Consider the following 23,934-nt stretch of genomic DNA (forward strand, 5'->3'; position numbering starts at 1 on the left):
GCCTACAGCAGTGGGTGTGGAATCAAACGATCTCTGAAGTCCCTTACCAACGCAAGCCATTCTATGATTCTCAGATAACCTTCTCTCTTGAGTTTCTTTGTAGGGTCTTGATTGTGCAGATGAACCTACCCATGATGTCTTACCAGTGGCACTATTGAAGTAAGTACAGATGAGTATAACTTCAGTGATTTAGGGAGCTGTTTCTCCAACATTTCCATGGCTGTAATAGTCACAGTGCAGCACCCGGTTTGCACTATGGCCAACACACTCAAGAGATGATAGTAAACCATCTGTTGAAAATATGGGCCCTAAATATCTCCTCCATGAGAAAGAAATAAAGCATTTAAGCTGCTAGCTGGGTTATGCTTTCAAACATTAAAATGCCCAGATCCAGTAGGTACCTGCTTCACAGTACACCTACACCATTTTCATCACTGGAGATTTTAAAAACACATCTCATATAGCAGCAATTTATAATAAATCATGAAGAACTACACAGTGAGGCATAAATTTGTTTTCTATTAAGGTTAGGGGGTATAGTGACTAAATGAACATAAATCTCATTGTAAGGATGGAAGAAGGGTTCCCATATAAACATTTCTCAAACACACCCCATTTTGCAATTTATAAATGTTTGATTAGCAGGTTCTTATCACTTCGTATTTGAATTTCACCTTCCTCTTCTTTCATCCCTGACTTAAATGTCCATCTGAGTGAGCTAAAAACAAGCAAATGTGAGTGTCTGAAGCACACCAAGTTTACCTGGGAGCAGGTAGCACAATCACAAATGTCCTCAGTACGATCAGTTCTGCTGTTCCAGACATACTAGGTAGGTGAATGTGTGAGCATTTATGTGTGCAACACTTAGGAATGGAAGCTGTATATGAAATTGAGGAAATTTCTCAGAAAAAAGTTCTGTGTCCCAGTTTTCCCATCACCAGTGCTGAGGACTGCCAAAGCCCGTCTGTGTGCTATATAGAGTTTGTACTGCTTGCACTTCACACATTAGGAGAGTTGCACTGAAACTCACTTCTGCCTAAGTACCTAAGTTGCTTGCTGGGTAGACCATAATCTACTTCTCACTTTGGCAGTCTATGAGATTTCTCTGACAACTCTGAAAACAGACCTCATTCTTGGCATATTAGCAGAGCCAAAAGCAACAGCTATATCTCATCGCTGATTTCATACCAAAACCACCCTGTGCCACTTTTCAAACACAATTCAACTAGGATTTTCAGTCCTCCAGGAAAATGACTTGTTCTAGCACAAGCAAGCACATCATTCACAGGCTCATGAGAAAAATATAAGCACTGAAAAAGCTTCTACCATGTGCTAACAAGTCCAGCTCCTTCCTGTGTACTGCTCAATTACTGATGTATTTCTTGAGAGAATCCACGTCTTCTCTCTGCATTCATTTCACCAAGCTAGAAAACACCTTCCTGCTTAGTCTCTTCTCACAAGTTAAATTCATGATTCCTCCATTCCCTTTTCCCTGCAGCTGTCCCCATGCCCTTCCTTTCCCTAACAGACTGGACCTGCACATAAGCATATCGAAGTAGTCTGCTAGCTGCCCTGCAACCCTGTCTTCCTGATGAAAACACTTCAAGGACTCTGGGATAATGTTTGCTTTTCCCATGTTTAAATCACATTATTGACTTAAAATCTAAAAATGGCTAACTATATATATTTCTCATTTTAAATGCACGGTCCTCCTTTTTTATAGAAAAATTTGCTGTTTGCTGTTTGCTCTGAAAGCATCTCCTTGCATTTTGCATTATTTTCCCATTTCAATTAATTCAGTCTCGTTGCTCACCTTTTCCTTGAATTTTCCTGTGAAATTTCAGTCCTTTCCTCTTGTTGCTGATGTTGCTTGACCATTTAATATCCACACTTCTCACAGAATCATAGAATTGATTTGGAAGGGACTCTGGAGGTCATCTGATACAGCTCCCTTGCAATGAACAGAGATAACTACAGCTGCATCAGGTGCTCAAAGACCTGTCCAGCCTGACCTTGAGTGTCTCCAGGAATGACACCCACCACATCTCTGGGCAACCTGTGCCAGTGCATCACTGCCTTTATCATAAAAAACTTTTTCATTATATCCAGTCTAAGTCTCCCTTCTTTTAGTTTGAAACCACTTCCTCTTGTCCTATCACAGCAGACCCTGCTAAAGAGTCCGTCCCCTTCTTTCTTACAGCCCCCCCTTAAATACTGGAAGGCCACTACTAGGTCTCTCCAGAGCCTTCTCTTCTCCAGGCTGAACAGCCCCAGCTCTCTCAGCCTATCTGGAAGTGTTCCAACCCTTAGATCATTTTCAGGGCCCTCCTGTGGACATACTCCAACAAGTCCATGTTTCTCCTATACTGAGGATTCCACATCTAGATGCAGTACTCCAGGTGAGCTCTCACCAGCGAAGAACAGAGGGGCACCTCTCTCACTTTGCTGGCCACAGTCTCTTCTCATATAGCCCGGGATATGGGGCTGCATCAAAATCATTATCATTAGTATACAAAATGGTTACAGAACTACTAATTATTGAGTGGTCACAAGACCAGTTCCAAAGAAATCCCTCACTAACTGCCTCCAGCTGAATGCTTCCTCATCCAACACAGCCTGTTTTCACAGGAGAACGTTGGCTTAAGCACGCATTTTAATGACAGGATCTGGCAGTAAAACCCTCTGTGTGGTCACAGCAATTAGCACCTCCTCGATACCACCAAGCACCTCCTTATAGGCTGCAGCATGCCACCCGCTGCTTTCAAAAGACAGTGGAGGTTGTAGACTCCCAGAAACACAGCATTATTCGGGCTCTACCTGCAAACAATACAATATTTTTCATAGTTTATATTTCTTTATACCAGGGTTTTGTCTGACACTGCCTTTGCTCACTGGGCACGATCCTGAGCTGCACTGTCCTTTACTGGTCTACATCCCAAGGTTCTACTGAACGTTTGGGCATGCTCTTTTGCTGTCCTCCATCTGCCATGCTCCTGGCTGAGGTGTTGAGACGTACCTTGGATGGAGAGGCCCTACCTAGCTCTTTTATTCATCTGTTCTGATTCATATACATCAGAATATACTATTAAATTTTCCCATTCATATTTGAGATATCTGTAGCTACTTTGTTCTGCAATAAAGAAATTGTGAAATCTTAGCAGGAAAGAAATGAATACAAAAAAAGTTACATTTAAATTTGGCTGCAATTTTGGTAGGATACCATCATGGTTCACGTAGTGCACCTAAAGGCATTCCAGTATTTTTTGTCTTAAGCCATATCTGCCACTGTTTTATTTCACTTGAAGAGGGCATTCAAAATATATGTCCATTTGTAAATATAAGCTAAAAGCCAATTACTAGTGCGTTCAACAGCATATTAGACAGCCACTTCAAATGTCATCTATTCATTAACCAGTGGGAAAGACATAAAAACACTGGAAAAGACTTTTGTGTTTGACAGACCAAATGTATGGTAATCAGGGCAAAAGCTCTTTATTGCAAATAAAGTAGCATAACCAGGAAAAGTAGGTGCATCTCAAGCCAGCGCACTTGTTTATTGCTCAAAAAATCTCTTTTATCTATATTGCATGATACATAGGGCAGTGACAACAAACAACTAATTAGAGGATATACAAGTCTATCTTTAGGGTCATGAAGCAGGACACTAATAAATCTCTAACTTGTGAACTAAAATAAAATGGGCTATTCCTCCCAGCAGATGGCTCTGGGGGGGAGACAGGAAATCTGCTCTATTCAGTATAGCATGTGACTTCAGTAACATGAGCCAATCAAAACCTCAATATGAATCCTACCCTTGCTTTGCCCTTTAGAGACCATAATCCTCAGACCATGTAATGCCTTCCTGAAGAGGGAAAATAAGCTTAAAGTGCCACTGATGGTCTCCTAACTGTTTCAGAGACATGGTTCCATCATTATTTGCCTTAATTGATTTCCCAGACATCTAAAGGTATGGGAGTGAAATCAAAGCTGCTACAGAGACAAATGTGGATTGCACACACAGACACACAAAAATGAGAGTACTCATATGATTGCTCAGTAATTTTGCTTCTCAGTTACAAGAAGAAAATCCTTTACTATCACAATGCTTACTTCCTCCCCTTCCTTCCCCCCCCCCCCCTTTTTTTTTTTTTTTAATACTTATTTCGTATTTTACACAGAGTAAATACACAGGTGCTCTCAGTATGGACTGTGGTCTGACTATGCAATTATGAATTGGGAAGTTAGCATTATACTAATACTAAGCAGCATTATTAGTGTCACCATTAAAATTCAGCAGTAATTAAGGTGCTATGCTATTCTTCAGTGGACCTCTTTATCTTTGGAGCTTTTCTTTTCCCCACATGGTACCTACACCCCATAGAGAGACACTTGCTTAATATGAAATAATTCTTAAGATTTTGTTTTCATTTAAATTTCATTTAAATTTCCAAGAATATTAAGATGTCATTGCTGACAACAGTAAAAATTAATAAAAGCAGGAGAGAAGTATCATTTTTCTGATGTCTTCTTCTTTTCTTTTAATAATTATATCTGTCCTGACTGAGAAAGGAACAGTTCGGCAAGCAATTTGTAATACTCATTCTGAATCGTTGCTCTAAAATTTAAGAATGAAATTCAAAAAATATTGATGAACTCTATATATTTGCTCACATAAGTAAAACTTCATTGAGATTTGAGGAATAATATGATTATATAATGTCATGGTTTTGTGATTTTTGGTTTTTGGTATTTCACATCATAACATGCTGTGGGGCACTGGGAGTTTAACTATTAATGCTCAAGTTCTGGGTACCTGTCCAGAAGAGAAGAACTACATTCCCCAGGGGACTCTGCAGTCACAGAGAGGAGATAGAACTCCTGGCAAGGTCACCTGATGCTCTTTTTCGTCTGCTCTTCTTCGTGAGCTCTCTTCCCATCTCTCTGCTGCTCAACTGGACTTCACATCTCACCTCAGTGTTGTGGTGAGGCCTATCCACCTTTCGGACATTTTCTCTCTCATTATATTTGATTTATTAGCTTCAATTCCAATTATATTGTACTATAGTGTGCTATCTTGCATTCTGATACTTTATTTAGTAAATTAGTTTGTTTCTCCTCAGATCGTTGCCACTGTTTTTAATTATTTTGGGGTCCCCTGTTCCCTTTTTCCTGAGGCGCAGATTTTGCAAAAATCCCTCTGCCCCACTGGTCACAGAACTGTGCTGAACCAGCCTGTAAGCCGTTGACATATAAAAATAATCCACTTATCTATATGTATTCTGAATGGAATACTAAGTGGATAATATTACTACAGTTGAGTAAATCAATCCAAAGAAAAATGTTTCCGATTTATTTTGGTGCTTTTTTCTGCTTCAGCATCGAGAAACCCATTCCTCAAGCTTATTGTTGCTTGATGAAAAATACAAATATTGAAGAAGTCCCGAAAGCCAATTCTGCAGCTATTTAACTTCATACTTCTTGAATGGATTGCCAAAAGCCTGTTAAATTCATCATCAGAATAAGACTTCAGAATCCTAGTCTGAAACTGCTACTAAGTGACTTGTTAAGAATATTTAACAATCAGAATTTAGACTATCTTTGACTTTGATATCAATTACATGATTTTCTTCAATGAATACAACTGTATTTTTAAGTCTACAATTCATAACTGCAAATATAATATCCACTTTGAGTGTATTGTATTTTGAACAAACACAAAACAATTCACCCAAAAAACTTTATCTATAAATTCTCCCAATACAACTTGTTTGATATAGAACTCCTTGTCCAGCTCAGAAGCAGTGTCCATGAAAAAGAATGGAGTAATGAATAATCTTTTGCTGTAATTGACAAGAAGCACCGTGGTGGCTCAAAGTAGAGTCAGCTTAATGTCATTTCAACAAAAAACTATTATTGGATTCTGGACTGAAATATCTTGATTCAGAAAGATGCTAACTCTTCATTTTTTACTTTTCCAAATTACAGCTGTTCTAAGTACTAATTTTTAGAAAATTATTTGCCCAGGCATTGGAATGGCAGAAGAAATTGAAATGCTTATGAAATGCAGATTAGTATACAAAGGAAACCTCCTATAAAAGCAGGCATAAATGATGTTGGTTTCTAAATTAGCTATCAGTGTTCAGAAAATATTTGAATGGTTCTCTGAAAACATTGCACAATGTTCTGCAATGATCATAAACACTAATATAATGTTAAGAGTTATTAGGAATTGGACAGAGAACAAAACAGAAACACTGCTGTATAAAAACACAGGATACCTACATCTTGAACACTGTCCAATTCAATCCACTTGACAACAGTACAATGCAGTTCCAAAGTCATGAGAAGAGTGATGAGAAATACAGAAAAGTTTCCATATAACTACGGCCTGCAGCTCTTCATCTTGGAAAAGAAGAGACAATGCTGAAAGAAGTCATCCAAGAGGTCTGCACAATATTAACCAGTATCAATCTGACAAACGAAGCATTACAAGATATTTTGAGTGAACATGAGAACTAGAGATGCTTTTAATGAAAAGAGTAAACAAATACAATTATTTTTCATACAGCTCACAAGTAAATCGCAAATCTCATTACTAAGAGATGTAGATGGGAGCAAAAGTTTAAATACATTCAAAACTGGCCTATAAAACTCCTGGAGGTAGCTCTACTGGTGTGATGTAGAACATGATGGAAATGATGCAACATCTGAATTTCTCATTTTTAAAGAAGCTGGCTTGGGACATGAAAGAGACAGCTTCTTTACTCCCTGTTTCTTACATTCACCTGTAATATCTGCCACTCATCTATGTAGGAAAGAACATTTGGGGCTAGACAGACTTTTGATGAGACTTAGAATTCCTAGTGACACACTTAGAATCATAGAATCACCAAAGCTGCAAAAGACCTCCAAGATCACTGAGTCCCAACCATCCATCTATCACAAATATTTCACTACTAAGCCACGTCCCTTAGTACAACATCTAAACATTCCTTCAACGCTTCCAGGGACAGTGATTCCACCACCTCCCTGGGCAGCCTGTTCCAGTGCCTGACCACTCTTTTGGAGAAGAAATTTTTCCTAACTTCATAGAAATATTTGTGAGATCATTGGATTTCATTTGTATTTTTTGAGACCCTGTTGAGTTAATCTCATTGCTATTAATATATTTGTCAATCTAATTCAGTTTTGTGATCTCTACTACGATAACAGCAAACTATAGTCAAACTAGTTCCCATTGACTAGATTTCCAAACACTGCAGTAGTAAACAACAACTTAAAACTCAGCAATAACCTTTCACCGAACACTGTGTCCTTAAAACTGCTAATACAACAGGCTCAAGAATTACTATTTACATTTTGAAAGAGTTGGGTCCTGGAACCAAGCTCAGCAATGGTCTCTGCAAAGGACATTTTTAATGAAGTCAGTTTGTCTTTGCAGAATGATTTCTCATTTTATAACAATGTTTGTAGTCTGTAAATAGGTAGAATTTCTTTGTGTGACTGTAGATTTAAGCAATATGTTATTTGCTTTTGCTTAACACTCTTACAAGCCAGATCGCTGAAATCAGCGAATTCTGAGTGTCCCAGTGTACTATGAGATGCATTTATTTCTTGTTCTTTGCTCATTGCCTCCGAATCAGATCTTCAGATGGAGAGTAAACCTTTCACTGATATCAGTGATTCTGCACAGTTTACATCAGCTGAGAATTTGACCCTTCCAGTTAGACAGGGAGAGGGACCAAATAGAGAGAACCAATGTTCTTCATTCCTTTAAAATGAATATCTGAAAACCTGCTGCTGCTACCACTAGAATTTACAATAGGGTTGGTAAAGACGAGTTGCAGTTACATCAGTTTTCCCCAGTGCTGACACAGCTTTCCAGTGCAAACTTCATTCACACAGGGGCCAGGGAAGAGCAGAAATAAAATGATTACGACTTGCTTCTGCTTTTTGTTCCTTCTTTGGCTGTCAAACTCAAAAGAATCAGAGAAGACTGGAGGAATCTCATTTTTGAAGATTTTTGCTTTGTTATTGTTTTCGTTCAAGTTTGTTTGGATAAAGGACAGGGCTCCAAATCATTCATTCAATGTGAAATGATTATTTCACCCATTTGCAGCCTGCAATCCCAGATTTCAAGCCATATTCAAAGTTCACTGTACTTTTATCATAGGATATTTATAGGGCTTTTTTGCTCCCTCATTCCCTCATACATAAGTCATTTGCAAACCACCAACCTACAAGAAAAACAGAAACAAATTTCAATTCATCCATTCTTCCTTTTGTCCCCAGAACAACCCAGAAATGTTGTTCTTTGAAATAAGCAGACTAGAAGGGTCTGCAGTCTGGATATACATGCATTTAATCCTTTTTCCTCTAGGAATTGTTTTTGCCAAATGGTAAAAGCAGAGACAAAGCAAATAACTACTGCCTGTTCCCCCTTAGTCTGAAAAGCACGGCGATTTGGAGCAGTCTTCTGGAAAGTTGGAAAGACTTCTCCTAACATTATTACAGACATCTCTCATTTGAGAATTCGCAGTGCTTTCACATCAAATTAAACACAGTGGTAGCTAAAGGCAACCAACAGCTCTCTGAAGAATATTGCAATGGTTAGCAGCTACAGGCTACATTTGCAAAGGTCTCTAGTTGCCTCAGAATGCTGGCAAGTGTCTCACCAGAAGCAAGGAGGCATTCAGCTCCTTGGAATACATAGGACAGTCCTCAGCAGGTGTCTGTCTGTAGGTGAAAAGACTGAAGTTAAAAATCTATTTCCTACCTTGGCAACACCCTAACTTAAGCTTCTCTATGATGCAGGAAGTGTTTTCCCAGATGTTTGGGAAACAATTGAGGGACTCTTCCTGCTAGACACTGGATCTCTCTCCTTTCATGGAACCACAAGAATATCCTGAGTTGAAACGGACTCATAAGGATCACTGAATCCAACTCCTGGCTCCACATAGGACCATCCAAAAATCAGACCATATATCTTCTTCAACTCTGGTGGCAAGTTCAGTGCCATGACCACTTCCCTGGGGAGGCTGTTCCTGTTCCTGACTACCCTCTTGGTGAAGAATTGTGAAGCCCCCTCCAAGAATTAACAGCCAGGCAATGGCCAGCACTTCACAACTAACTTCAAGCTGCACTCTTGTCATTACATACCACCCAACTCTTCACTTGAGCTCCTTCCTGCACTACCCATCTACCATGGCCACATAACACAGGCCTGCAAGACTCTAGGAGCAGCACCCCCAGCACAGCACTCTCTTCATAGGACCAGGCCATGGTGGGGCTTCCAATGCAAGGGAGAAGCCTGCTCCACAGACCAGGCTTCTCATTAGCAAGTGCCAAATTCTAAAAGCAACAAGACTCCATGAGAATTTTCATGGAAGAAAAGATTCAGTACTGCTTTATTTATTCAAAGCACTATTTATGACAAGATTTATTGATGGTTGATAGTGAGAAATCTTTAGTAGGTAGAAGAACAGTTATTGGGCAACAGCTATTTTCTTTCCCAGGTCTTTTTTGTTCCCAAATACTGCCAAAACACAGATATATAAATATACCTGTAATATATGTTGATTAAAAAAAAGGACAAAAGAAAAAAAAATACATGAAGAGGTATTGTCTTTCATTTCTCAAAAATGTAAGAAATAATAATAATAAAAAAGGATGCCATCAGTAGTCTAAAATGACTTTAAGAGAAACTGAAGTTTGAATGAAGAGAGATTTGAGGATGGAAACTATCCAGCGACATTAACTTCAACATTTTTGACCAACATATCCTTTATAAAATACTTAGCTCACATCTCAAACTGATTTAAATACATGAAGAATATTTAAGAAAATATAAATGCATCTAAACTAGGAAATCTGGGGCATGTGTTTACTTCCCTTAGACACATTAATAATAGTCTCTGTCTGAGGAAAATATATTTCTGTTACATAGTGACTCCTATTTCTCATAATGTTATGCATCATTTGAAAATTTGATTTTCCTCCCACCTCCCAGTGGGGCTGTTTTTAGGACTCAGATGTGTTAGTTCCTATCCACAGAGTACATACAAGTAATATAAATGTTGTACAGGCAGCACCATTAAAAAAAAAACTCTCAGATGAGGTGATTTTACCCATCTAGAAATGAGGTATGCAAAACAAGGTAGCTGGTTGAAACCCTGCAATAGGCTGTAGGAACAGACTGACATGACACAATGGATTATTCAGCCAATGCTGCACTGTTTGCCAAAATTTCATTAACTTATGAGATTTCGTCAGTTATGAAGCAACAGATCACACCTGCATCTGGCAAGTTCCTAGCAGTCAAGACATAACTTTCCTAAGGACACAGTAACTTGATGGCTACAAACCATAAAGATAAGCAAAAAATACATTAAGCAACTCAAGCACAAGGTTTTTTTTCACTAGGCTTTGGGACACAAAATTTCTGATGTCTAAGCCTGTACGGACACAAAAGTACTATCAAAGCAGATGTGCAAGGATAAAAAGACATCTTCACTAAGATGAAGTATTTGGATTTATCCCAGATGTGTTACTGCCATGCATTTAGTTAGTGATTCTGTGTCTCAGCTTTCTTGGCAATTGCCCTGTGGGGCTATCAAATAACCCTTCCTGATATTCATTTGTGAATATGTGATCCCTTGGAAAAAGGCATCCTGTTCCACAGGTCACGATCCAAACTGCAACCTGCACGTAGGTGCTGATCTACTCCTGTTTGGGTTACACTCCTAGCTCAGGCCAGGGATCCTGTTGAGTGCTGTTAGCTCAGCAGCAATTTTTTCTGATCCCCCTTCATCACAGACAGTGGGTAATTTTTATTGTCACTGCTGTATATTTATTTCCTGTAAAGGAGTAGCCATTTGTTTAAACTTGGTTGAAAAATAAGTACCACTTAGTAGCAGTGGAAAAAGCATTGCAGAAAGAGGCTGGAATTCTTTGCCTGAATCACAGGTAAAAAACACCATTTCTTAAGATAACTTAAAGCATATCAGCAATAACCAGGTTAAAACTCTCTTAAAAGGAAGGTCACCGCAATCCTTATTGGACAGAGCAAATTACTCTAGTGCCTTTTTCTTTCAGCTATGATTTTGTGCACTGACCTCTGGAAAGTATGGTCAAATAGCCTTTAGCAGCAGTTGTAAAGCGTAAGATCACTGCATGAACACTGATTTCATTAGGCAGCCCTGTATAAATTAACATTACTTACTGGGGGGTATGTAGCTAATGGTACTGAGAAGAGGAGAGGGTTTGCTCATTCTGTGTGCTGCTTCTCAATGAAGAGCAATCTGCCTCTATCTTCAGGGAGACAGCCACCTTTTACTGCTTTGCTGCAGATACAGAAAGCAGACACTGTGAGACCTTGTGCAAGATTTTATTTCCCCGCAGAGCCCATGCAGACTGTGCAAGAGACAGAGCAGCAGCCATGGACTAGAAGTTGTTACTCTGATTTACCCCATTAAAAGATCTCATTAATGCTCAGATTTTGCACCCCTCTGGTAAAAAAAAATAAAAAAATACTAGGCCTTCTCTAAGACATGAGTGCCTTCCAGTTGAAATGCAGCAGGGCTCTAAGAGCCTTCCAGGAGCTTCCAGCATCTTTTCGTCAGAGAAGTCTGCCTACAGTTTGGCACTTCGGGTGTTTTTTTCTTCTTCTAGCTCATTAGGTTTAGACATGGAAAGGGTCAACAGAATAGATTCTGGTTGATGGGAATACTTTTTCAAAAGAGAAAACTAGTTTGAAATGTCCTAAAGATTTTTAGAGCTTGGATCTACTTGATTTCTTCCAAGATTATTCCTCATCTGAATCATATCCACTGAGACTGCCAGTGCTGTGATGCCAAAAATGTCCTCTATACAGATAAGCTCCCACCATTTCAATACTTCTAAACATTTAGGCACCCTGAATTCTCCTACCAGTTTCAAATTTAATGTGTTTTAAGTGAAGGATTAACACTCAGGGTCATTTTAATTTTTATGGACCAGTTTGCTAATCGCCCACGAGGAAATTCAGCCTTGTCTGAACCCTAGGGAAGGGGGAAGAGAACGAAGAATTAGCAGTAAGAATAAAATTAATCAGAGGAAAGCTTAGGTATTGAATTATAAACAAACTCCCAGTTGTGGCATCTGTAGAATAATTAGCAAAATTATGGAAGAAATACCACAGTTCTGATATAAACAGTACAAATTGTGATCTAAATAGCAGTCCTGGCACTCAGTATGGTCCTTCAAGCAATCTCTTTCTCCTTCTGTACTTCAACTAAACAATATGAATCTACGAATGGGACAGATGAACTGTGCTATACAATCCCTTTCTTTGATCTCATTTATACCAATAGTACCAATCCTGAGACCAATAGTTCTCAGGACTTCTGAAGAAAATTTGATGTGTTCTACCTTCAGTAACACTGACTGGAAGCATCAGAAAGTCAGTTTTCTGGCAACTTCTATGCTCTGTATACTTTCTTTAGTGGCATGAAGACTGTCACTGGAAGCTTTGTTACACGTTGCATGTAAAAACGATATCTCATAAGATAGAATGACGTCTTTTCTGCCACTAAAGAAGAGGCAATTTTCACTCTCAGCTTTACTTTCCAATGATAAACTCTATCCATGATTTAGAACAGTGTAATGGCAGCAGAATTATTTTCCTTACATATTTATGTTTGCTTTTAAGAAGAATTTAAATATGCAGAAAGCTGTACTTGTTTTCCCTTCAATTTTGCGGTGGTGATGGCAGATGAATCTGAGTAGTGTAAGACAAAATCTGGTCATGTACAATCTTCGCTCTATTTAAGCACCAAAACTTGTCTGAAGAGATCTCACTTCTTTACGCTTTCCACAAAGTTGGAAGCAGGAGCAGCTGGGGCTGAAGTGGGGACAAGTGAGGAAATGAACAGGATCCTGGACTCTGCATTTTGGTGAGAGGGTGACAAGGAGCTTGGGCTGGTCCTACTCTCTGGCTGTCATCGCTTTACATCTATATACTGTAACTTGTTTGATTTAGGATTGGCTTTTTCCAGTCTCTCCTTGCATCTTCATGTGCAACCTAAAGAAATGGGGTCCATATTATACCATTGTAAGACTGAAATTAAAAAAAAGATTTTGTTCAAAGTTCTTTAACTCAAATCCCAGTTAGGATCCTTTTGCAACAGAAACTACTGCATTTAATTCCAATCTGAGGACTACAAATTTGCCCAGAGCAATTAAATTTCACTCCCATATCCAAAAGTAACAGTTTGAATCAGTTGAGTTTGAGGTTAATCAATGATCTCTAGACAATAATTAATGTTCAGTTTGAGAAATAGGGTATATTTTAGATTTTCCTAGAAAGATAGACTTATCAAATACTGACTGCCTATTAAGAAATGTTTGTGCATTTTTGCAGATCTGTCCTAGCAAATACTGATCCATAGTCCTCTATTACACTGAAGGATGTCTCAAGTGCCTTATCAGACAGTCTGGCACTGTCCTGCTGTCTGTACTTCCATGCATAGACCTAGAGATGGGAATAGAGAGCACTTACAAAATATACAGATGATGTCAAGCTGAGGGGGGCTGCAGTGCTCCAAGGTACACTGTCAGAATATGAAATGATCTTCACAAAAAGAGATATCAGTCTGGAATTTAAAAGGTATAATTCAATAAGCTCAAGTGCAAGATAATTTAATCAAGCAGGAATACTTCATTTCAGATAGAACAGAGCACAACTGGTCAAGAAACACACTTAAGACCACAATGGTTCACAATGTAAATTTTATCCAATGGTGCCATACTATTGCAATCAAAAATGTCCCCATATTCAAACACCATCCTTAGCATGACCCTTACCCATGATCTAAGACAGTAAAAAAAGCCTTCTATTGATAAGACCTCAGCTGGGATCCATAAGAGTGTGGATCACTTCATCTGAAAAGGTTAACAAAAATCAGAAGGCTAGAGATCTAAATCTGCGGGGAAAAAAAAGAATGATAGAAGTAAAAATAAAGATAAAAACTAATTACCCTGCTCGGAGATGAAAGGAAAATATAACTTGGAATGCAAAAGTATCCTGGAAAGAATGAGGGATTAATCTGTACATACATCTGATGGACAGTACAAGATATATTTTCTGGCAGTAATGGTAGGGAAGGAATGGAGAAGTTTTCTGTAGGAAGCCAGTGCTATTTTTATGACTATAGTTCTTAAAGAACAGATAAAGCAAGTGCCATCAGGAGTGCTTTGCGTATAGCTGATTCTGCTTTGGAGTAGAAAGATGACTTAAGATGACCTCTTGAGATGGCTTCCAGCTCCTTCTTAGCTATGGTCTCTGTTCATTATGCTATTTCTGTGTACCTTACAGCAATATGTTTGAAGGCAGTTAAAACATTAAAACGTACATTTCTTATTTTTCCCTCCTAAAACTAGCAAATTAATGGTACTAATAAAAATGGTTTGCTCACCAGGCTCCCTTAGTGCACTCTAATTACAACATTGTGAAATATTTGTGCTGCATATGGGAGCTCTGCTTACCACTTAGATTCAAACTCGTATCATCTATTTTTTCCACAGCTAAATCTGCAGGCAGTAGTAGGCATGGAATCCCATTCAATCTTAGTGAAACAAACAGCTAAGGAAACGTGCACACAGCCATTAGTTATCTTGGCATAAATAAGTATAGACCTTTCCCAGAGCAGCAAAAGCAATCATGTATACATAATGCACCATCACAGCTATTAGTCTGCCTATCCTTAGCTTGCATTACCCTTTACCAAGTGTGAATACATTTGCCAAAACTTATCTTTTCTGACTTTTACCACTACAGCTCTAGCAGGTAATGCTCACACAAAATGAGGCTCTTTCACTGGAAGCGTCTGTTAGGTGTCTGAATTATAGAAATCATGTAGCATCCCTGAGTCTGCATGCCGGGACTCCAGCCCCCACAGGCACTCAGCCAGCTTTTTGGCTCCAGAAGGCAGATTTTGTCATCTCAGCTACGCAGAAACTGCTCCCATGTTTGCAGAAACCCACTCTGGCACACACACACAGGCTTTTTTCAGTGGTACTTTAAAAAGTTTCCCAGGATGGTGCCTAGATGTAGAGCACAGGTGTGAAACACCATGGATGCCAGAACAGCCCCCAGGCTGCCTGCACAATGAGTGTCTAATGGCCTAATCAGAGGCCAGCTCCCGTTTTCTCTACCTCAAACTGTGCTCTATGCAAGAGGCCTTTCCTGACTCATCTTCTGCTCACACAGCATCTCCATGCTGCTGAGTGTCTTTGCATGTGAGTCTACATTTGAATCATAGAATGGATTGGGTTAGAAAGGACCTTAAAGACCAAAATTTCCAAACCCCTACCATGGGCAGGATTGCCACCCACTAGGATCAGGCTGGTCTCTCTTTGACATCAATCTGCCCAGAAAAGCAGTAGTTACATCACCCCCACTATGGCAGTCCAAGGCAGGTATTAGTTCCCTCATGGTCAGAGTGGAAAAATGAGTTACAGAGAGATGAAGGTCTCACATGTGATTGGGCGGGCTATGAATGGTACCAGTTCTTTGGCCAGCTTACAAGATCCTGCTCCTGGCATGCAGAACCCTACTCCTTTTATGCAGATGGGTTTTTTTGGGCCTATTTATTGGAATAGCAGCAATAACCTTCCAGCCCAAATGAAGTCAATGCCTATAGCATTGAGTATTCTGAGCACCTGGTGTAGGATGTAGTCAAAGCAGTCTTCTTGCATCTCCAACATTTAACTGCTCACATACTTTTAGGAAAAAAAACTTTCTAGACAACCTCCCTCCAGTTTAACTTTGTATGCAGTGTACTGCCTGGTCAAGAATAACAAATAGAGAGGCTGCACCAATCTTTTACATCTGGAGGAAGAAAGAAAAGAAATAGAAAAAAAAAAAAAAAAAAAGTAACTTAACTATTCCAGCCCTTCTGACAGCTAAAATACAGAGTAATTGTTGGGAAGGCACAATTCAGAAGTCTTGTCTTTTATATGGAAATATAGAATGTGTTAGGAGTAGATTAACTGGTCTGAATTAATAAAATATAAAACCCAAAAATGTATTCATATTTCAGGCCAAACCTCAAGATGTTTTGAGGTTCAGAAACAAAAACGAAGGCTTGTCCCACCTTCACTTTCCATTATTTTTCATTTTTACTGAGCACTGAAATACTTCAGTGCCTGTGCACAAAGCACAACTCAGTCATGTTGGAATGCCACCAGAATATATTCACGCATCCATCCAAATTTTGTACTCTAGAGATATTCAGGTAAATGGGAAAAGCTTTCAGATTCTTTCACCTTTCAGAATCTTTCTTTTCTTTAGTAATTTTTCATGTTTTGAATATTTCCCTACTTTTGTACAGAGAGCAAATGATAAGAATGTGCCATACATATCAACCATCAGTGAAATTAGATTGAAAGAGAAATCTTTTATCAATTAAGTTGCAAGGGGTATTAAGGAGAGACAGATCCTTTTAGTAAAGGGAGTTTTCAGATACAATGAAAGCCATAGAATGAGAATTTGAAATCATATTTTGCTTTCTTAAATGAGACTCAACATTTATAAACGTAAAGATTGATTCTGAGTACGGACCATCCAGTGAAAGCAGCACTAAATTAAGTGTTGCCTCTGTATCTCATGCTTACTAAATAAGAGGACTTTGAGCCCCCTGGCAACCCTGGCCTTCTGTGCTAGTTGAAAGCAAGCCAGTGTCACATTAATGAGATCTTCCTCACAATGCCCTGCCCTAGGGATGAGAATCAACAAAGAAGAGCACAGCAATTTAAGGGTGGAAGAAAAGGTATTTCTAAGTCCTTTTCCAAGAGCACTCAATAATGTCTTCCCAGAGGAGAAAGGGTTTTCAGACCAACCATGAACAGAACAAGTTTGGACTCCCCAAAATGGAAAGCAGGTCACCTGAGAAGCAAGGCAAGACTAACATTTTGCCTGCCCAGAAGGTAAAGGAATGAAATAATGCTTCTGGCAAACCATAGCCTTGAAGGAAAACAGTATGTTTTGAGTTACAAGAAAGAAGCAAGCCCCTTGTGTTGAGACTGTCAGCTCTGCACCCAAGGCCTGAAGATTCCTACTGCTGTGGGAAGAAACTGTTGAAAGTCATGAGAGGAAACTGAAGCCTCACAGAATTCTTGAGTCTGAGACACAGATGAAACCCAACGTCAAAAGCAAACAACAACGAAACTCTGCCTCTACCAAGTGTATTTAAGAGAAAGTGAAGTTCTTTTCCTCATCTTTAAAAAATGAAATAAATAATACCCTTTCCCAGGTGATTATTAACCATATCTATAAGAATGTTAAGGCCTGAATGATAGTCATAAATTCCTAAGGACTCTGAGAAATGCAACAACCCATGATTAAGAGACAGATGGACTGACTCCTGAAATAAATAAATAAACCTGAATTTTTCCCCTGAACAGGGGGTAAGAGGAGGTCAAGCAAGGCAAAGACCAAAAATAACAAGGATGAAATAGAATATTTAGGAACTGTAAGTAAACATAATCCAGTGTCACTGGATAATACCGACAAGAAGAAAAATCAGTCAGCACATCTGGAAAAAATGTTTCTTTTCTGTTCCAATATGTTGAAGAACAGCTTCCTAAAGTACATGTTGAGTATTGTATGGTTTGAAGAAATTTAGAATCACAAAAATCAGAAGTGTAGATGAGACCTGGGGAGGAAAATAGATTTGGAAACAGAGTAAATGATATGTGATAACAGATTTATGTTTGCTTTTTTACAGCTTAACTGTGGCAACAGTAAGGAAGGTAATTTTGTTATTATTATTTGTCATACAGGTTTAAGAGAACTTCCTTAACCTGCTAGCTAAATATTCGTCATAAAATTGCATTATTCTCAGAAATATAATGTCACCACTTCACATATTCTGAATTTGTGGATTGATCACAAATGCTTTGAAGTTTAATTGAGTATCTTAGAAACGATGCTTCCTTTTCCTCAATTTTCTGATTGCTTGCAATGTAAATATTAGCATGTGAAGATTTAAATCTCTGAAATTTGGAAAAATATATGCACTTGGCTTTGAAATTTCCCTTACAATTCTGTGCCACTGCACAACATCCAGGTGGCAAGACCAAAGGAATGCACAAGGGAACTGCACTTAATAGAAATAAACTGATTAAACGTATTTATTCACAGAAACTTTCCTGCAGTGTTTGCCTTGCTCTAATTTAATTTTACAGCACTCTCATTCCTGCTGAACAATAAAGATTGCTGCAATTTTTCAGTCAGCCTACAATGAACCAGGAGGTTTAGTATTGATTTGGATGCAGGGGGAAGTAGACACTGTGGCCTCAGACAGGAAAACATTTAAATCCATCCCCTTTGAAGGCAGCAAATATCAAACAGTTTCTTAGAATGAGAGACATTTCAAGTTGCATCCTGAACAAAGGGCTTATGACTGTAAATTGTTAAATGTGGGCAAATGGAACCTATTAATTTTTGCCACCACCATTAAATTCTGATAATTATAGAGTTAGATAATATAATAACAATAACATACTGTTAACAGCATCTCCTAGGGAAGCAAAACAAGACTTTGTCACTGTTGATATGATACAGAATGCTTTGAAGGATGATGGTAGGGAGTAATGTCGCAAGGAACAACTTCTCTCACTCACGGTTGCAAACATGGCCCTGAAATTTCTTAGCTATATCCTGCAGATCAGAAACAACACAGCATCTTTCCTAAACTATGTGGCCATGCTAGACTGCAGCATGCTCAGCAATGAAGGAACAAAAGGTAGAGGAACATTTTTCTGTAAGAACTCCAAAGGTATATTTATGCTGTCCTTACTACATCAGCTAAAATGAGATGGACAGCCCGATTCTGGTTGTTTTGATCAACGTGAGTTTAAAGAATAACATTAAAATCTTATTCAAATGAATTTTTTTCCTCAGCTCAGGACTAAAATACATTGTTTATTAGTCACTTCAGAGATTTTATCCCACATAGACAAATGATTCCATTGTCTGGGGATCTCATGTTTCATTTTAAGTGTAAAGCATATAACCAGGTGTAATGTTGAAAATGATATGTCAGTGTTAGTCTCCTGCTCCCTTAAATTAGCTTGTTTAAAATGTTCTCCAAGTTTTCTTTATTCAGCAAGAAGCCGCATTCTGTTTTCCTTACCCTTGAGGTAATGTCAGAGTTACTCTGGTAACTTCACCAGAGTTATTTCTGATTTCCATCAGGAAAACTGAAGCAAAATTTGGTCCTTGGAATTCAGATTCTGTTTGCATATAAAAGACTCTTCAACCTCTACAGCATTATGGTAAAAGATAAATAAGTCATAGATAGATGTAACTAAATGATGAGCTCTCTGTAATGGATCTGGTGTACAGATATTTCACTAAAAGTACACCAAATTCACATAAACTCAGTTAAAGCACTTCTTCATCATCATTGGCGCAGGTAAGCAGAAAGAGATAAAACTGAACCAAAATAGCTTGATTTTGATTTCACTTTCTGCTACAGTTAAGTCAAATAGAACTGGGATCGCGCATCACCTCAGAAAATCATCCCAGGTATTTAAATTCCTAATTTAAACTGCTTCCAAATTAGGGATAGATGCCTCACCTAGGAGCATGGAAATGATGAAGTCTCAAAGCAAAGGAAGTGGAATTTTGGACATAAAGTAATTAGCCATAAGTAAGCTATTACATCTACACAGCCTTGAGCATTATAATCAACGTTAGTGCCAATCTGGAAGTAACATAACTTTTTTTGCATAGCCCTCCATGTGGACTAAATCAATCTAGCTTTTCTAATTGCTTCACAGACAGTGGACAACAAAGATAGGATTGCACTGTGCTTGAAAGCCACATTCAGAAACAGATAAAAAATATCTGTACACCATCATCTTGCTCTGTACAACGCATGCGGAATGCCTCACCTTGAAAACTAGGAACTGAACTCACTTGTAGATACTGACAATTGTAGACCAGCATTTTAAGAGTGTAGAGCTTATTTATTTCCCTCTTATATTCAGTCAATTATTTTGAACAGCAAGTCTCCCTCGGCAAAGCTAGAAGGGGAGATGTGCAATTTCAGAACTGCAAGTCTGAAATACGTGTCATTTGGTGTGCAGCAGAGCACTCTCTATATCTATGTATGACTATATGCAAAGACAGGGAAATGAGAAATGTATTCTGCAGCAGTTATTTAATGGCCAAAGCAACATCATATTCAGACTGCACCAAGCCTCAATTTTTCTCACTATGCCATGATGTTAGGGTAGAGACTGACTGACAAGGAAGAGAGCACCCGACTGAGTCATGAACATCGCTCTCTGCATGAGTCTCATGAAAGCTGTGCTTCCACAGATTGAGAAGTACCTGTGTCATTCATCTCAATCATGACTATGACAGCCCTTCCCTTCATTGATTATGGTTAACAATGGCTGAGTAAACTGGAAGAAGAGAATAACTGGTTTGCAACAGGTAAAATATTGACCTTGTTTGGAATGAAAATAACAAATCTAGTGACCAAAGAAAAAAAGTATCAGAAAAACACAGCATTTCCTTAAATAGGGTATATATTATGCACTGGAAGTGGACTTTCCAAAGGCAAATACATATTTTTTCCAGCCTCCATTCCCTCTCCCTCTCCCCTCCTCCCCCCTCAATCAACCTGAACTATCCAGCTTTCTTCTATTTCTGAATTAACAAATATGAACCTTTATTTGCTCCTAATTTCTTAATGGGTAGCAGGAAAGATTCTCCAAACTTTCCCCTTCCTAGAACCTGTTAGATGATGATCAGATAATTAGGGCACAGCCTCACTTTTCCCCTAGAAATTGGTGCACTCAAATAGCAAATTAAAGCCGTCAGGACTGAGTGGTCAAAGGGATGAACAGATGAGATGAGGCTCTTGTAAAAGAGCCATCCACTGCCTAACTCTTGGTGCTCCTGGATAGGATAAGAAGCATGAAAAAATCAAGAGGGTTGAATTTTCTTCCCAGGCAGTAATGGACTAAGTTCCTTATCTAAAAGAATTATACCGGCATGCTATGTAGAGAAAAGCTTTTGGGACTGCTAGCTTGTTTTAATCAGCACATATTTCATTTAAGGCTTCCATAATTTTTGTTTCCCTGTATACTAAAACTTCTGAGAGCCTTACAAATGTCTTGATCAATGAAATAGAACTCCATTTTCAGGACAACATCCCGTGATTTTGGTTACCAGCTCACAGCCATAAAGCTACCTACCTAGAAAGAGACAGCAAAGTGGGATAACAGGAAAAATGACACAAACATCAAAGACGGCATCTGGACTCCAGTTAGAAGTGAAACTACTATTGCCTACAGCTCGACTGGGATTTCACCTTTCAAGTAACAGGGTAGCCCCATACTTTAGCAGCCTTATGTGTTCAATCCCTCCTTGATGCATTTCCTAATGAAAAGATGAGATTTGTTTGGCATTAAGCCACCAAAGTTAGATCCATCCCTGATTCACACAGATGGCAAAGGAGATTAGAGGCAGATGTCAGTCAGACTGGAAAGTTCAACCTCATACGCAGCTCTACAACTCTCAAAAGTTCAGATTCAGTCCAGTAATCATCTAAAATCTAAGGATAAAAACACAAACAATTATGTTTTTGAGATGGATGTTGAATGGAGGAGCAGAGGGGAATAATCTAAAATTTTCCCCCACATTAACATGATTTACATGACAAGAAAATTCAAAAATAATGCTCACTTGCAAAAGAAGTATAAAAGAAGACCCAGCTTTCTGTATCTTCAAGAGTTAATGGATTAAGGGAAGTGACAGGCAGAGTATAGAGTATAGTTTAGAAAGCTGTGTTTTATTTGATATTTTATTTTTAAAAATTTTGTGTGAAATGTCTATCCATGGAACCCTTTTGTATAGGGGCATGCTTGTTTGCTAGATAAAACAACATACAGAACAAAGAAAATGCTTTGAACCCTCCTAGGAGACAACAGTTCTACCTTAATGAAATCCAGTATGGAGCTCCTTTCAGTATGGCAAGGCACCTTCAAAACATATCTAGCAATAAAAATGTACCTCTCTCATGAAGAATAAAAAGTTGTGACAAGCTGGCAACAGATGGAGATGACAAGGTTTTGCCTGCTGCAGACAGCTCAGAAAACATTCTCAAGTGTACTGGACTCACAAGGAGTTAAGGGATTTCAATCAGGGCTCAGTGAAATCAAGTGCAACTGAAAATGCATTAGCTTAGCATCCTCATGTTTTTAGGAGAAGGTAAGTAATGCATAAGGATGCTGTTTTCTTGGCATTATCTCTTCACATGTAAGGCACTGATACTACCTGACTGACACAGGAAACTTATTTTGCCCTGAGACTTATAACTTCATCCAAAAATAAAGGTGTCAAACTCAAAAAATCTAGTTTGTTTTGCAACTCCACTGGCCAAATTCCTGCCTGACATTTTGAATTCTTTTTTGAGAGAGATTGGGTGGTTTTTGTTTTGTTTTGTTTTTGTATGCTTCAAATCCCTTTCTGTAAAGCGAGGGCAACATTATTTTATTTTTTTATTCTTTTATAGCATGAGTTTTCTTCTCAGTACATTGGAAGACTGGCTTTATTTTGAGGTTTCCAAAATAATAAAGTAGAAATTATAAAAAATGTGATAATACTTTGAGTTAATTCAAGATGGTGTCTCCTGCTGACTTTATTAGCACTGCTATTGCTTGGAACAGAATGAAATCATCCTCAGCTGAGAATTCTACTTTCTACTACTATTTTGAAGACACAATTGTTGAAACCCATTATAAATAAATGAAGGTTAAGCTGATCTGAACAGCGTACTTACGAAATATCTTTTGGCAATACTAGATGTCACTAGATTTGCAAAACTATTCATTGCATCTGTTATGTCCATAACATTTCTAGTGGGACTGGCAGATAGGGAGCTGAAATCCCAGAAGTCAAAATGCTGTCAGATGCAGGCAAAGGCTGACACTCTTCCATTCAGAAAGCCATACTGATGAAACTTTCTATTGAACCTCCTGTAACATTTGAGTGAGCGTTCTAAGACCTCTTCTACCATGATAACATAACAATGGTATGTAACTTACTTTCAGAAAGACAAAATGTGGTCTGCAAGTATGCTCTGAAATTCAATATATTGTTAACATTGATCATCAAAGCACAAACTACTGTAACTTGTATCTATGGCAAGATCCCAATGCTTAGGGCTCCCCCGAGGAGCCACTTCTGTATCTAAAGACCAAAGAAAGACAGAAGAAAACACTGTCTTTCTGGCTGCTGAAGACTGATCTCTTTCATTTAATCTATATTGACTGTGCAAAGACTGACTGCTTTGGTACATTAGAATAAGAGTTTCGTGCTTCCGGAAGCCCTTTGCATGGTAATTTTTTTTTTTTTTTTTTGGTGCTATTTTTCTTTGCAAGTAGAACTCATAATTTCTATGAATTCTCTCCTTCCGTCTCCCACATATTATCTTCATATTTCAGAATTTTTTACTCAAGTCACATTATTATTGATGAACAGATTTTTTTTTTTTTTTCAATTCTTCTCAAGAGAGTGATCTGAAACTTCATATACTTTGTATCATAATTTTTTGAACTAATACTGAAACTCAGCTCTCATTGTGGAACAGAGTAGTGGCCTGGAGATACACTGCAGACTGGGAGTTGAAAGAAAAGCCTGTAACAGGAAGTGACCATGACAGAAAAAAAAAATAATTATCTATTCAGTCCCAAAATTTATCATTTTAACTGAAACACCTTGTGTTTTTCATAAAGCAACAAGGATTTTAATCTAAATATAAAAGTTGTATAATGCTTATTCTGCAAAGCACATGAAAGTACATTTTCACAGCATCCAAGCTGTGCACAGCAGAGATACACATCTGGAAGTAGGTGAACTCTTCTCATCATGGCTTT

At 38.4% G+C, this 23,934-nt stretch overlaps 1 long non-coding RNA gene across 1 annotated transcript in view; it reads right to left on the reverse strand.

Annotated features, from left to right (window-relative positions):
• Window positions 1-9,499: 9,499 nt before the first annotated feature.
• Window positions 9,500-23,934, reverse strand: part of LOC125689165 (uncharacterized) — a 36,588-nt gene continuing 22,153 nt past the window's right edge. The window contains exons 3-4 of the long non-coding RNA XR_007375091.1: window positions 13,538-13,631; window positions 9,500-13,060 (exon numbers count right to left, since the gene is read on the reverse strand). This is a non-coding gene — a long non-coding RNA (uncharacterized LOC125689165). The remainder of the gene's footprint in view (window positions 13,061-13,537; window positions 13,632-23,934) is intronic.

Source organism: Lagopus muta, chromosome 2 (assembly GCF_023343835.1).
Source record: "Lagopus muta isolate bLagMut1 chromosome 2, bLagMut1 primary, whole genome shotgun sequence".
In the NCBI taxonomy this organism is placed as follows: domain Eukaryota; kingdom Metazoa; phylum Chordata; class Aves; order Galliformes; family Phasianidae; genus Lagopus; species Lagopus muta.